Below are 16,758 nucleotides of genomic sequence, written 5' to 3'. Positions count from 1 at the left end.
GAACACTCCCTTAGAACAAAGCTGAAGGAGAGTTTGTGTGTGTGTGGAATGACAGACCACTGACTTATTGACCAATGATGATCGAAAATGCAGCTGGATCTTTTGCTGTTCCCTACAGTATATGCAAATTTAAAGATGCCCAAAGCTATTTACAAAATGCCTTAGCAGTAGATAGATCATATCTTGCTGCCTAAGGCCTCTGCTCTGCTCCTCTGTTCTCATGTAAGTGAATACAAATAATCAATAAGCTAAATAGTCAAAGTCACTGAAAAGTGGTAAATCATAGTATATTTGATGAGAAAATGTCAGTTTGGGAGACAAGGTGGAAAAGATTATCAGACAACTACAGTACCTAACATCTATCAATACTGTACCGTATTAACAAAGTGTTATCGTTCATTGTTGTGTCAACACAATTTACTAAAACCCTGGAGGTTAGATGTATCCCATGACTATACACCTTTCAGGAGGTAAAACACACACACACACACACACACACACACACACACACACACACACACACACACACACACACACACACACACTTTAGGCTATGAAGACCATGCGTCAGCCCAGACTCTTTCAGGATCTGTTTATAACCTGACATTACACCTGTAGCTTCGTGATTGGCTGGGCTTAGAGTTGCATTATCTTGAATACGTTATAATAACTATTCTCCCTCAGACATTGCAGATAATATTGAGATAGTTAAAGAACAACTAATAAAGGGTTTGTAAACTGTTAATTTGCAAATTATTTGTATATAGAAAGACTGGATTGATGTAGGAACTAAACCCACAACTCAGGTGGAACAAATGGATGAATGAATGAATGAATGAATGAATGAATGAATGAATGAATAAATAAATAAATAAATAAATAACACATGGCTAGTTATGTTGAGGCCACTGGGGCAACACAGGCTTTTGAGATGACACCTGCCCTCACATCCCATCCCAGCATGCCAGAGTTTAGCCTAGTTGATCAGCACTATAGCCAGGCTTCCGAGCACCGCAGGTGGCTTTAGATAGATAAATACTGTAGATAGATAGATAGATAGATAGATAGATAGATAGATAGATAGATAGATAGACAGATAGATAGATAGATAGATAGATAGATAGATAGATAGATAGATAGATAGAGAGTCAAAGTAAAAAAGTCACCATTTAAATAAGTTTGTTAATCTTAAACTTATTCACTCAATTCGTCTATTTGTATTTACATTTATATTAGGACAGGTTCGGAGTTTAGCAATACAAGCCATGTTTTAAGGTTATTATTGCACATGTAACCCAACTTTTTCGGCCAGGGAGGGATTAGAACCCGTATATGATCGTAAATAACCTTATAACATGGCTTATAATGCTAAATTCCGAACCTATCCTTTAAAATATAAATGTGACTTTTTGTGATGTTTGCTTTGGCAATGTATGAAGTGTTTCCCATGCTAGGCAGACAGACAGACAGACAGACAGACAGACAGACAGACAGACAGACAGACAGACAGACAGACAGATAGATAGATAGATGAAACGTGGAGTAACTGGTGAAACTCACTCCTCAAAGGAGCACTGACAGTCCTCCAAGAGGGACATCCCTATTGGTGCAACTGACAGCGCATCCACCTCCCAAGACCCGGGTTCTAATCCCTCCCTGGGCATGCCGAAACAGTTGGGTTTACATGTGCAATTCACTATGTTTATTTTTGACTCTTGATTCTTGATTTTATTCTGTACCTCTTCTGTTCTTTCTTCTGCTACTGTGATGCCTGAATCCCCCCCGGGGATTATTAAAGTCTATTTTATATAATCTTAACCTGTGCTGTACTCTGTCCTGGTGTGCTCTAATTTGTCACAGAATCATCATCCTCATCATCACCACCTCCATTATATACTCTTGAGGCCTCTTGCTGGGACCTATAGCCAAGGAACACAGTCTCTTGGAGAAAAGCTGAAGGAGATGTGTGTGTCTGTATTTGTGTGTTTGTGGTACAGTATGACAGTCCATGTGACTCACTAACCAGTGACATGTAGATGGAAGTGAAAATGTGGCTACATTCTATTGGTTGAAAACATCTGTGCATGTGTGTGTGGATACTATTCGCTGTTCCCAATATCCAAATTCAAAGCTGTTTACTAAATTACTTTGCAGTAAAGAGATCATATCCTGCCTGAGGCCTCTGCTCTGCTCCTCTGTTCTCATGTACTGCAAGTGAATACAACGTATTAATAAGTTGTCAAAGTCACTGTGAAGAGGTCAATGTGAGTTTGTGAAAAAAATTGTCAGTTTGGGAGTTTAAGTCATTGACAAGATTATCAGGCAAAATCAGTACCTAGACCAGACATATATCTAGGCAGAATAAATCGAGTATGCATTTAAATGTAGAGGAACAACCCTTTATTATTCACATACACACACTGTACCTTATTTAACTCTAACCTTAGCCCTAATCTTAACCCTATAACCCCCAAAAAACTGTAAATCTAACCCTTAACATAACCTTTGACCCCTAAACCTAACCTTAACACTAAATGGCCTCTACGTTTATGGGAACTATCATTTACTGTCCTTCTACACTGGCCGTAGCTGTACCCCTTTCAAAGAGTATGGAATGCCAAGAGGGGGCACTCCATTGATTCTGCTATGGAACCAATGCACACAGCTCCTGAGCCAGCCCGCCGCCATCTTGGACTGTCAAGTTGATTGAAACCTGTGCTGCACTGTTACTGTAGCTGTCAGTGTCATGCACTCACTTTTTCATGTTGACGCTTGCGTTTACTAAATAATAAATTCATTAAAAAAAACAATTAAATCTGCACATATACTGTACAAGTTACTCATTCAATATAGACTGATAAAGCTACATCCACACAGATTTACAAAAGGTAAAACTTGACAAAGCGATCACCAGATATTATTGAAATTATTAAATCAGTTGTGTAGTGGTCAGCTCAAATGAAACCAGATTGCAATATCAATGTGTTTATTTGTATGCCTATAGGGAGTAACCTACACAGGCCGAACATTTTAAAATGTAGCCTACAATTCGTTGGGCTATTTTTTTGCACAATAGGCCTTTCATTTAGCTTTATTTGTATTTGCACTGATTATATGCATTATTTGTAATTCAGCAGTGGAAAGCATCAAAGGATTGCAACGATTGCTCGTGTTAACTCCCTTTCAGTAAAAGACTGTCTTATTCTGTCTCATTCTCTCCGTCTCTCAGAGCGGGCCTCTGCCTGGCGCGCCTGTGGCCATGTTGCACAATACCTGCTCCATGTTGCGCAATACCTGCTTTGAGAGCAAGTGAGAGACATATACCTGAATTAGAAATTGCGAAAATGCTTCTTAGACGAATAGGAATATATTTATGCAAGTTACAAATGGGGTTGTATAAACGGTGCAATATAGCCTAAAGTTTATAGCCTATCATAGCTTTTCAAGTTCTTCCGATCCTCTTACTTTTTGCAACACAAAATGCAATTGGGATTCAACATGCCTCCTTCATGTGAACACACAAGAGCTTTTTGCATAATCAACCAATCGTTGCGCTTCAGAGTGAAACACACCACACACATTTTTTACTTACATTTTGCAGGTAATCTGCATCCACATACAGTACATGTCGAACCGTGGGGGGCAATCCATACGGATCACAGGTCAACTAGGATCACAGATCGACTAGGCATTCCGTTACATCACTATTAGATACTGTAGATATACAGTATACACTTTATTGCAGACACAGGTCCATATAAAAATAAAACAATATGAGTTACACTAGTCGTATAGTCGGTTACAATACCGTCTAATGGTGAGTGAAAATAGTCGCTGCGCACATCCCTACTGTAAACTGTATTACAATGGTTACCATTGTTGGGCGCGTTACTGTACCTCAAAAGGAGAAGCTTCTCAAACTTTTGATCTGATAGTCTACAGTATGTAAATAAACTTATTTTTTTCAATATTTCGATTGGGGTTTTTAAATGGGAGAAATGAACATATATAGGTAAAAACTAGAGGTTTTGGGCTTAATGTTTCGGTAAGTGCGGTTAAAGTGCGCAAAATGGCGGCAGTGGCGCACTTGTGGACCTAGAGATTCCGTTTTGGGAATACCCAGAGCCCTTGTGGATTTAGCGGGAACGCGCATGTAAGGCCACAAGTGCGCGATTTGGGATTCAGCTTATGATTAAGAAGAGTTGTCTAATAATTGTAGTTCTTAAAATTAATTACATTGTGTTTAGCCTACTCAACAAATTTACTGAAACAAAATTATTATTACACATATTTAAACTATGTAATGTGTCAGTCAAATAATCATTATTTGAATGCAATACACTTAATATTATGCACATTTTCATACAAAAATACTTAAGGTCAACTCAAATAATCACCAAAGTGATGTTCAGTTCTTTTATTAAGCTAGCATTTATATTTCTGTTACATTTACAAGGTCATTTAATTAATTTTTAGAGTGTGTGTGTGTGTGTTTGTGGTGGGGGGGGGGGGGGGGGGGGGGGTTAGAGCTGGCCGGTTGGGTGGGCCGGTTGGCCGGCAGCCAAGGAGGCAGGAGGGAGACACGGAAAAAAAGGTGAGAGGAGCTGTGGGTGGAGGGGAGGGGACGGGTCCGAGGAAGGAAGATGCGTTGGAGGAGTGAGGAAGCGTTGGAGGAGGCTGGTGGGTGCTGCAGCCTGCTGGAGCCTGGATCACACCAGTCACATTAATTAGCCTCTGACAGTGAACTAACGTGTCTGGGGCCATCTGGAGAGTGAGGAACTTCGGGAGACTCGCCACTCAGCTGTGCTCTTATTGGTGAAACACTGACCAACCTCCTGATACACAAGATGGCTGACTGGGCCCAGTGGAGCATAAAAGCACAGTGGGGGTTGTTTTACTAGACTCATACAAGGGTCATACAGAGGTTATTTATGAGTGTGGACGGTGACATACAACACACGACTGCCCTGTATTTCTTTCATTATCAATAAGTGTACATCACTGTACTTTGTATGCTGTCGCGAAATGTCCATCTCTATCTGTCCGTAGACTCTCTCATTGGCTCACTTTTATTTATAAATCCATTCTTGGGTTTCTCCCTACATATTTGCGTTCTCCCTGCATATTTGCGTTCACACACACACACCTGGAACGATGTGAAGAAGGACTTCAAACTCAGATCTCATAACTTTGGGGGAATTCAAGTCAGTTTTAAAGGACAGAGAAATTAGCTTTCTTGGTCCTGTGATTGCCCTGTCATGTAATCTTACTATTGTGTGCCTGACTGTACTGTAGTTTACCTGTTTGTGTGTTTTGCTGTAACCATGTTTTTATACTGCCATTTTTGGCCAGGTCGTTCTTGGAAAAGAGGTTTTTAATCTCAATGAGTTTTTTTTTACCTGGTTAAATAAAGGATATTGGTATTGATTGATTGAAGTGTGAAGACAGGGGAGGTTTAGTCAGGAAATTAAAGAAAAAAGGTACAGTAGATGATGAGAGCAGACGAGAAAAGCAAAGGAGATAGACTTCAAACACTTGACAGCTGCATAGTTCTACTGATGATCACTACAGGCAACTACCTAGTGGTGTTTATTAATAAATGCATATGTTTATCTCCTACACTGCACTTTCATGCATAGCTCTTCCCTTCCCTAAAGCACCTGGAGTCCACAGGCACCTACGCCAGGATCCTGTTTGTGGACTTCAGCTCGGCTTTCAACACACACACTGGAGGGCGTGCTCTCCCAGATGCATGTTGCCGACCCCACCTACAGGTGGATCACAGACTTCCTGTCTGACAGGAAGCTGCACGTGAAACTGGGCAAGCACGTCTCTGACTCCAGGACCATCAGCTCAGGCTCCCCCCAAGGCTGTGTTCTTTCCCCTCAACTCTTCTCCCTGTACAAGAACAGCTGCACCTCCAGCCACCAGTCTGTTAAGATCCTGATGTTGCAGATGACACCACCCTCATCGGTCTCATCTCCGACGACGACGAGTCTGCCTACAGGTGGGAGAACGACCAGCTGCTGACCTGGTGCGGCCAAAACACCTGGAGCTCAACGCTCTCAAGACAGTGGCGATGATTGTAGACTTCAGAAAGAATCCAGCCCCCCCGCCCCCCCCACCCCCTATCACACTGAATGACACCCCAGTGATCACTGTTGACTCCTTCCTCTCCCTGGGCACCACCATCTCCCAGGACCTCAAGTGGGAGCTGAACATCAGCTCCCTCACCAAAAAAGCACAGCAGTGGATGTACTTCCTGAGGCAGCTGAAGAAATTCAAAATGCCAAAGACAATGATGGTGCTCTTCTACACCTCCATCATCAAGTCCATCCTCACCTCCTCCATCACCATCTGGTTCTCAGCTGCAACAGACAAGGACAAAGGCGGACTACAGCGCATCATCTGCTCTGCTGAGAGGGTGATTGGCTATAGACTGCCATCCCTACAGGACCTGCACGCCTCCAGGACCCTAAAACGGGCCAATAAGATTTGACCGACCCCTCCCATCCTGGACAAGGTCTCTTTGGCCCACTCCCCTCTGGCAGACTGCGGTCCACTCACCACAAAAACAGCTTCTTTCTCATGGCCATCAGACTCGTCAACAAGGCTTGTGCACCCCCCCACTGACTCTATACCCCCTGCAACACTTGCGACCTCTGATTGTTCCACATACTCTAACGGCACACACACTGCACTCACTGTACTTAACACCGCTCACCCACCACACTACACTTTGCACACACACTGTACATACGCTCACCACACCCCATTCTGTATATAGTATGTATACTTAAATTGTGCTTCCTTTAATTTTTTATTTTTAACAGTATATCGTGATTTGTATATTGCACTGCATCTTGTTGCACTGTTCTTTGTATTTTGTATTTGCACTGTTTTTTGGTACTGTTTTGTACTGTTAACTAACTGTTAGTCAGATTCCTAGTACTGTATGTGTGAATCATATACATGGCAATAAACAGATCTTGAGTCTTAAGTCTTGCCCATCCAGAAAAAAAGTGAGGAATTCTGTTAAAATCACTACAAGAGTTGTATTTTCCATAGCAGCCAGAAGGGGTCACTTGTGGACTGACCGAGCAAAAAGGCCTATACCTACTAGCGATAGCTGCAGTAGGGTGCATCTAATAAAAATAATATTGTGGAAAAGTTCTTTATTTTCTGTAATTTAATTCAAAAGGTGAAGCTTTCCTATATTCTAGAATAATTACACATAAAGTGAAATATTTCATGTTTTTTTGTTTTAATCTTCATGATTAGGCTACGGCTTGCTCATGAAAATCAAAAACCCAGTAGACTATTTCAAAATATTTGAATATTACAGAAAACCAATCAAAAAAAAAGATTTATTAGGCTATACAGAAATATCGACCTTCTGAAAAGTATGTTCATTTATTCACTCAATAATTGGTCGGGGGTTGCATGAATTACTGCATCAATGCGGCGTGGCATGGAGGCAATCAGCCTGTGGCACTGCTAAGGTGTTGATACAGACAGACAGACAGACAAGACAGACAAGACAGACAGACAGACAGACAGACAGACAGATAGATAGATAGATAGATAGATAGATAGATAGATAGATAGATAGATAGATAGATAGATAGATAGATAGATAGATAGATAGATAGATAGCATTGTTGGGTCTGGTGTCTCATCTTACAAGCAACAGGGATGACCGCAGCCTTGAGAGGATTGTCAAGCAAGACCGATTCAAGAACTTGGGGGAGCTGATCGAGGCTGGACTGAGGCTGGAGTCAGTGCGTCAAGAGCCACGACGCACAGATGTGCCCATGAACTGGGCTACAATTCGCATTCCTAGTGTCAAGCCACTCCTGAACCAGAAACAACGTCAGAAGCGTCTTACCTGGGCTAAGGAGATAAAGAACTGGACCATTGGTCAGTGAAAAGTCCTCTTTTCAGATGAAAGTAAGTGTGGCATATTCATTTGGAAATCAAGGTCCCTGAGTCTGAAGAAGAGAGTGGAGTGGAGTGGAGAGACACAGAATCCAAGTTGCTTGAAGTCCAGTGTGAAGTTTCCACAGTCAGTGATGATTTGGGGTGCCATCTTCTGGTGTTGCTCCACTGTGTTTTATCAAGCCCAAAATCAACGCAGCCTCCGTCTGCTAACAAGTTTTATGGAGATGCTGATTTCATTTTCCAGCAGGACTTGAAACCTACCCACAGTACCAAAACTACTAGTATGCTGTGCTTGGTATTGTCAAGAGGAAGATGAGAGACACCAGACTCAATGCAGACGAGCAGAAGGCCGCTATCAAAGCAACCTGGGCTTCCATAACATCTAGTGCCACAGGCTGATGCAGTAATTCGTGCAAAAGGAGCCCCGACCAAGTACTGAGTGCACAAATGAACATATACTTTTCAGATGGTCGACATTCCTGTATTATAAATCTTGCAATATTCTAATATTTTGAGATACTGGATTTTTGATTTTCATAAAAGCCGTAATCATCAAGATTAAAACAAAAAAGGCTTGAAATATTTCACTGTATGTTAAATTAATCTAGAATATAGAAATATAGGACTTTTTGAATTAAATTACGGAAAATAAATAACTCATTATATTATAATGTTTTAGTTACTATAGCTACTCTGTGTCTTTTAACTGAAGTAACTTGAACAACCCTTACTCCACTTTCGAACTCAAAGATATTCATCAAGTTTTTACACTAAGAGAGTTGATTGCTTTGTGTGAGTATAATGCGCAGATCCATGATAAAAAATGTTACGACACCAATTGCCAGATCAGAATAATCTTTAACCAAGCTACAATTAGCCAACGGCTTAGGGCTTCCTTACCAACCAACATTAATGCTAAAAAAAATTACAGACAGAAAAAGACGGCGCACTGATGCAAGATTCCATAATGGATAGTAACACACAAAACTACATTTCCCAGAAGGCCAAGCTTCCACGTGTCCGTCCTGTCAGCAAACCGGACCAAACGTCACATTCCTGCATTCCCCCGTCTGATGTCTCGGGGACGCAGCTAATCTTCTCCTCCTCAACACATTTCTCACCCGAAAAACACACCCATGACACGGCAGGTTTATTAAAAGGAGGTGATCCCGGATTCACCAGCAGTCCAAATCCAAGATTTGGGTAAGGATCTTAGTTTTCGGATCTTAGATGCCTTGGAAAACGATGCCGGTTCAATGTTTAGGTAGCTAGTTAGCCAACCAGATCCAAGTAGCTAGCTATAGCTAACGACTGGGGACGTTTCAACTGACTGGTCAGATCACCTTTTGGACTAAGCTAGATATCACTACAAAGGCAACTCAAGTCTGGTGTCTGAAATGGTGACAATCAAACGCATTTTAACGTAACTACGGCTAATGACGAGGGTCAATATCCATTTGGCTCCCTGCTCATGTGGCCGTGTTCCAAACCTGGACAGTCAGACCTGTTGACATGATTAGCTCACGTTAGCTACGATGTTAGGCTGTTCACTCAGTTGGGCTGCTTGCTGGTTCACTATACTGGCCACTCTGCATTAGATCACGCCATTCGTTAGTTGACCATTACATCCCAGTCGCTAGTGTAGTGATCCGTGTTGGTTGCGAGTGTGTGACCGGTTAGCCAGCTGGGTTGAGTCAAGCAGCGGCTCAGTGCTGCAGCACCTTTGTTAGGCTGCAGAACGTAGCAGGGCGTGGAGCTGGAAGCATGACTGGAACCAGGGAACCGGGGGACTAGGGAACCAGGGAACTAGGGGAACCAGGGAACTAGGGAACCAGGGGAACCAGGGAACCGGGGAACTAGGGGACCAGGGAACTAGGGGAACCAGGGAACTAGGGAAACCAGGGAACTAGGGAACCAGGGAACCAGGGCGGACAGATGTGTGCGCGTGATTTCTAGACAGAATAACGTGAACTCAGGGAGAGATGTCTCAGTGTGGTGGTTGTTTCTCAGTGTGGTGGTTGTTTCTCAGTGTGGTGGTAGTTAGCAGACTAGGCCAACTACAGCATTGTTTTGGGATGTGTAGCGAAACCTTAACAGCTTGACATGAAAGAGGAGCAGTAAATATAGCAGTGATGAGTAAATATAGCAGTAATGAGTAAATATAGCAGTAATGAGTAAATATAGCAGTGATGAGTAAATATAGCAGTAATGAGTAAATATAGCAGTGATGAGTAAATATAGCAGTAATGAGTAAATATAGCAGTAATGAGTAAATATAGCAGTAATGAGTAAATATAGCAGTAATGAGTAAATATAGCAGTGATGCAAACAATGTTTCGGACACGATTTACCTGTAAGCAGAATTGAGAATGTTCACACGTTCTTAGAACCCTCGACGTGGCTCGCGCATGACATGTTTTGGTTTAAAACAAGGAATGACCGTTAAAACAAAGAATGACCGTTAAAACAAAGAATGACCGTTAAAACAAAGAATGACCGTTAAAACAAGGAATGACCGTTAAAACAAAGAATGACCGTTATCTTTCAAATTCGGCCCACCAGTCTATTTTCAAAGTGAATGAGAGGATATATTTTATGTGTATTGCCTGACTACTTGAAACAGAATCCGTTGGAGCATTATGGAAAAACTGTAAGTGTACCACAGTGTACTTCACGTAATTTACCAGTTTAGTACAGTGGTCAGCTGAGACTGGGGCAGAATAATGTAGTTAACGGTAGTGCTAAATTCATGTGATAACCCAAAAGAAATCCTACCAATGATATAGCGCTGAAAAATCATCAAGACACATTTGTTATTCTGTGTGCAGATGATTCTAATAGAGAGAATAATGACGGAAAAGTGACCAGAAATAAGTGTGATTGGTTTCATCATCACTTCAATATATCAGCCTAGATTATTCAGTTGCTAGCTGACATTCCGGCCATTCCTTCAGTGAGGAGGATGCATCTGAGTGACGCTAATCAAGTGAAATTTCAAGGAATGCCAACATGTCCATACAAGCCCTCATGGATCTCTTAACACAGGTTGAAGGCCAGCTTTTATTAAGAACAAGTAGCATACAAATATACAGGCACGCTGACTTATAGGGACAGGTATTTTAACCAAAGTCTGTGTACCTATGCAACTGTATGCCAAGGAGTCACGGGTGGGTGGGTGATGCGTTTGATCAGGTCTCCTGCTCCTGATTGATTAAGAGTCAGCACAGTGGAATTAAGTCGTTGACTTGACTGTGTATTTATCCTCTATAGTTATTGAACGTTATACTGGGGTTATGTTTTGTTGTCTGTGCCAGTAGGGGAATTTATGTTTATTTTTGTTGTTTTTTTACTTTAAAATAAACCAAAGCATGGCATAAGCAGAATGGCAACGGCGCTGGTACTATTGTAACGTCCACCCTACCCAACACCAGCATCTGAAGACATTGATATGGACAGCGCCTCACAAAGTATGAGTGCTTGTTGGCCGTGTAAGTGGCAGGTCAGGTTTAACCAGCGTCTCCCCTGCCATATTATTGTCACTTAAGAGATTGTTTTCAGTAGGATTATTTACAGTATAAAGTTATCAGAATGCTGAAGAGACTAATTGTAGGCCGGCCGGCTAGTGGTTGACATGTGAAAACCTCAGTGTGTATCAAACACGGCCTGGTCTAGCTGAGGCCTTTTTCTGATGGAGCGCACAGGCCTGGCAGGACAACGCAAGGGCCGGGCTGTCCTGGCCCATTTTTAAAGCATCGCTTATATTGAGAAAATACAGCGCTTGAATTGCCTGGTGAATATCCAACAGGGACTCCATTATGGGTTGAATGTTAAACGCTTTTTTGCTTTCCTTCCATCTCTCAGTGTGAGCAATTCAGTCTGTTGACAGCCCGACGTACACATTACACTCTAGCTGTTAGGCCTGTCCAGCATGTGAATGTGAGATTCCAGGAAGAACCTCCTTGTTGATAACAGTGTGTTAGTCTTTAGTTCACAAATGAAGTTCATCAGAGTTAAGACTCTGACTTGACAGATGATCTTTCGATCTTGGCTGGTTTGTGAAATAACTGATGTAGCCTAGATTATGAAGTTGAAGGCTTGGGTACAGAGAGCGGGATTTGTAGAAATGATTGAAATGCACCAATGGTCTCTCTCTTTGTCTGAGTCTAGACAGTTTGATCATGGTCTCAGCAGAGTCCACTCAGCCTGGGCTGCTGCAGCTGTTATCTGACTACCCTGCGCTATGATCACTGTGCTGCATTGATTTTTTTTTTTTATTATATAGGTCTAATGGATTCTAAGGGACCATGACCTCGACCCTGGAGGTCATACATCATATCAGTCACTGTTATGAAGATGGCCTCTAGAAGATCCCTCCAAAATGTTACTGTTGCCTTTTCCTATTGGTCCGGTGTGGCGGTTTGGCGTTTGCCACTGTGCCAAGCTGGATGTCCACAAGGATGGATCAGCTACTTACTGTTACTAAGGGCTAGACTGAAATATAGGGCTCCCACTGGGTGAGGTGGAAGCTTTAGAAGTGCACAGTCTGCTGTGTCAGATAAAGAGAGTATAGGGTTATTAAACTGGAAAACATACCAGTAAAGGAACAGATTTTAGCTTGAGTAAAGTAGTCTGACAACGTTTAAAGGCATGGGAAAGGCTGCCTACCCTAGTCCCAGATCCAGGTGGGGATGTACGGTATGAACTCATTATGTCCAGTAGCCTGACTCCTCTTCTGTGCTTCAGGCTACGATTTGGGGCAGAACTCTCAAGAGTCCATGCAGTATTTCAGCGTCTGAATGGATGACTACTGACTACAGGGGCGGCTGTAGCTCAGTTGGTAGAGCGGGTCGTTCAGTGATCGAACGGTCAGTGGTTCGAATCCCAGCTCCGACTGTACACATGTCGAAGTGTCCTTGAGCAAGACACCTAACCCCAAATTGCTCCCAATGAGCAGGTTAGCACCTTGCATGGCAGCTACCGCCATTGTTGTGTGAATGTGTGTGTGAATGGGTGAATGATAGGCCATTGTAAAGCGCTTTGAGTGCCGCTAAGGCTAATATAAGTGCAGTCCATTTACCATTTTACTGCTATCACTGGCTGGGACCAGGAGTGCTGCATGTTATTGACTCGGCCGGCCAGCGTGTAGTGCAGGCCAGGCAGTCGGTCAGACCTTTGTTCCCCTCTCATTCTCCTTTGCTGACGGGAAGCTTTTTTGAGGTGTCCGAAATCCTGCTCTGTGTGTGTACACACATGACATCAGGCATATGCATATGCAGGCCTTGTTGTGCGACAAGACCCTGTGTGTCAGTGCAGAAGCTTTGTCTACTAGTGAGGGAAACTCTACCAGGCTTGCATGACCTGCCTGCTCATAACTCCCTATCGGGTCAAACCAGGGGGACAATTGCTCCTATTGTATTGGCGCACCCCCCCCCCCCCCCCCTCTCCCATCAGCATCATCACCCAAGCCTGTGAGCGTGGGGTGGGGTCCTCTCCCTGTGCCTGTCTGTCCCTTGTCACCCTACAAGTCCTTCTGTATGACCGTGACTGCCGGTGTCTCTACTCGTCTCCAGGCCTATTCTAACCTGCTGTCATATTCATCTCAAAAGCACAAAAGTCACCTGGACATAACGTCAAACGGCGCGGAATTTGCCAAGATGGCGCGGTTCAATAGGGCTCACTTTTGAGTTCGAACCCTGGGGGCTTGTATTCATGTCATGCTCCCCTCTCTCTCTCTGTCTCTCTCTCTCTCTCTCTCACACACCCTCCCGCCAGTTCCCACCGGAGTGTCAGTCCAGCGAGGGGGGGGGGTGCAGATTTGATTTGGCCACGTGTGCATTTTGTCAGACAAACGTTTGGCCGGGTCCGGATGAAGCGTCTGTCCTCCCCGTCCTCTTTGCGGCCGTCGCCAGGCGTTATGCTAAGTTTGTGGTTTGTCCCGAGTCCTGACCTGCACAATAAACTGTCCGGCCATACCTTCCCCCACTACTGCACACAATTCAGGCTGCCAGGTGTACTATGTACTGTAGTATACAACTCTGTTTACTCTTCAATCATGTGGTGTGTGTGTTGTGTGTGTGCAAGCATGCGTGTGTGTGTGTGTACTGTAGCATCAACCTTGAAAATGACTGAGCTGCCTGCTCTGTTTGCAGTAATGACTGGCTGGGAGACATCTCTAGAGTGATGCACCACTATATATTGTGTTGTGGATTGTGCTGGCAATGGAGGGCCTTCCTTTGTTTCACTACCACCACCATTTATTTGTGTGCCCCGTGTGTGTGTGCGTGTACTGTGTGTGTGTGTGCGCGCGCGTGCATGCGTGCTCGCTTGTGTTCTTGTGTATGTGTTTATTTGTCAGGACACCATCTGTGTTTGGGTGAGGATCAGCTGTGTGTACCAAGTCAGAGATTTGTCACTACTCTTTCAAGCAGAGCAGTGAACCTTTGAACCAGCCTGTTAACTTGAGCAAGTAAGTACACAGGCTCAGACGGCATTATCAAGCAAACTGGTCATGGGTTTGAGACGGCGCCGTGCGCTGGGAGAGGACTTGTATGTTGACTGTTTTCTGCCCCCAGCATGAACGATGCTGGCTATCGTAGCCAGTAGCCATGCCATCCACCAACAGGCTTTACCCGTGGCTGTGGACCTTTAGGTTTGAGAAGCGATGTGCTTGAAATATCCTGCCATTCCAAATGTCTTCAGCTTATCATGACTGTGTGCTACAGTAGCTAGCGATAACTTCAAATGACGGAGGCAGCCATAGCTCAGATTGGTGATGTATGACCGTGGTTAAGCCACAGTTCCCCAACCAACCCCATCCTTTAGTCTTTAGCTTATGGCTGGGGTTGCCGGTTTTTATCAAGTTTGCAAAGGCTTCCCGAGCCCAGCCCAGTCTGTCAAGTCCAGCCAAGCCTAGCGTAGTCCAGCCCAACCCAACCCTGCCCAATCCTGTGGTTGTACGTACGCTGTCCAACCCAGCTGCCTCATTCCAAAATGTCAGAAGCTGGGGCTATTTAAAGATGCCACAGTGTGTTAGCCAGGCGCTAGCATTCAGTGTTCCAGATTAGCCCCGGCCTCTCTGCGCTCGGTGCAGCATCAGCGTGACGCCCAGGAGTGTCTGGGTAGAGAGAGACACGTCCACTCTGGCTCTGTCTTCACTGCTGTGTAACGTGGTGATGTATCAACGTTGAATTGTCACAGGAGACGATAACCAGTGTTCTATAACCTGTTTATACTGTAGGCCCAAATCACTCGTCACTTACTTCTCCATTTGCAGTCTGCCGCCCTCCCTCACCATTGGTCATGATTGATGTTCCTTTATGCGGTAGCCAATCACTGCAGGCGTTTATTTAGTGTAATTGCACAGGTAATGACAAACAAGTGTGTAACTGGTGTTACGTGTGAGCCATTGAGTGTGTGTGTATTGTGTAATAATAATAATCTTCATAAATTATTTAACTTGTATTTATAAAGCACTCTTCATTGTGAGACACTCTCAAAGTGCTGATGTGCGCGCGCGTGTGTGTATGTGGTCTGTGTCACTATGTGTCCATATGTCCCGTCTGTCCTGCTTGCGGTAGAGAGTTCGTCTCTCTAACTATGATCTAGTGGAAGTTTGTCTGTCAGAGCAGCTCAGCCACTTCCCGCTCCCTTTGTACCCTCCGTCACGATCCTCTGCCAGGATAGAATCCAGATTCACCTCACGATCTGGAGAAGCCTTTATAACTGGGAGTTACAGCATCCCCCTCCATCCACCCACACACACACACACACACACACACACACACACGGCAAAATGTAATTATGCAGTCAAGGCCATGTATAACTGAGTTTCTGAACGTGGAGGCTGCATATGGCTCCAGTTTCCTCCTCCGAGCTGGGTCACGTGACCTCACCCCACAGTGGTCACTTCCTGTGTCCAGGCCCACTCTCACAATGAGCGCGCTCGGGTTTGCATCCCTGTCGTTTCTCAACCGCAGGGTTTTTCCTGCAGAGAGGAATTTTTGGCGCCCCCCAAATAGATTTTAGCCAGAGCCAAAGGAGAATCACCAGTGCCAAAATGCTAAATATTTAGAATAAAAATAGCGATTCAAATCCTCTCCAAATGTGTTTGATAGCCAGTTTCAAGTGCAGCCCATCCCTCTTTCTTGCATTGCCCATGATTTGGACCACTAGAAATCAGGATAATTAATAGACAGGTTATCAGTATCTTAAACATTTTGTCTTCACATCCATTTTGTGTCAAGTCAGGAGATTTCCCGCGATTGTGAAAAGTGAGCTCAGTCAGAACTACTAGCGAAGAATATAGGCCTATATATGAGACTCGGACTCGATCAGCAGTGTGTGTGTCTGCCTGGCTGTAACTACATCATGAACGCTTATCTCCAGTTTGAGCACATTATTCAGTTTCCTCCCGATAGAGCTAGATCTGCTTCTCCCTGCAGCGCCCCAAACTCTGCTGCTGATTGAATCCAGCACCTTCCGTCCTCTCCATGCTGTAAGGGAATATCTGCTCTGCTGGCTCATAGGAGACTGTTCCTTGGTAGAACTAGACTGTAATGTCACCAGGCATTCAGACTGTGGGCACACAGACACACACACACACACAGTATGTAGGCCGATATAGGCAGGAGAGGCAACCCATGACCAGACTAGGCAGCTGACAATGTACTGTAGGTAGGGTGACATGATGGTCATCAAGGGGCGGGGATGTCACAGCCTCACAGGCCTGGATTTTTAGCTCAGAATAGTTCATAGTTTATTAGTTCATTCACAGTGCTTTTAAGCAGGTTAAACCTACTGCTATTGTTAGCCTGTCTG

The 16,758-nt window shown here is 44.0% G+C and overlaps 1 protein-coding gene across 2 annotated transcripts in view; it reads left to right on the top strand.

Moving 5' to 3' along the window:
* Positions 1 to 9,022: 9,022 nt before the first annotated feature.
* ctif (CBP80/20-dependent translation initiation factor) overlaps positions 9,023 to 16,758 on the top strand; it is a 72,914-nt gene continuing 65,178 nt past the window's right edge. For both annotated transcript variants that reach the window (XM_084441939.1, XM_084441938.1), the window contains exon 1: positions 9,023 to 9,144. The gene's annotated coding sequence lies outside the window, so the exon portion shown is untranslated. The remainder of the gene's footprint in view (positions 9,145 to 16,758) is intronic.

Source organism: Borostomias antarcticus (genome assembly GCF_949987555.1).
Source record: "Borostomias antarcticus genome assembly, chromosome: 8".
NCBI lineage: Eukaryota > Metazoa > Chordata > Actinopteri > Stomiiformes > Stomiidae > Borostomias > Borostomias antarcticus.
The sequence above is the reverse complement of the archived record's forward strand: the minus strand, read 5'-3'. Positions and strand labels throughout refer to the sequence as shown.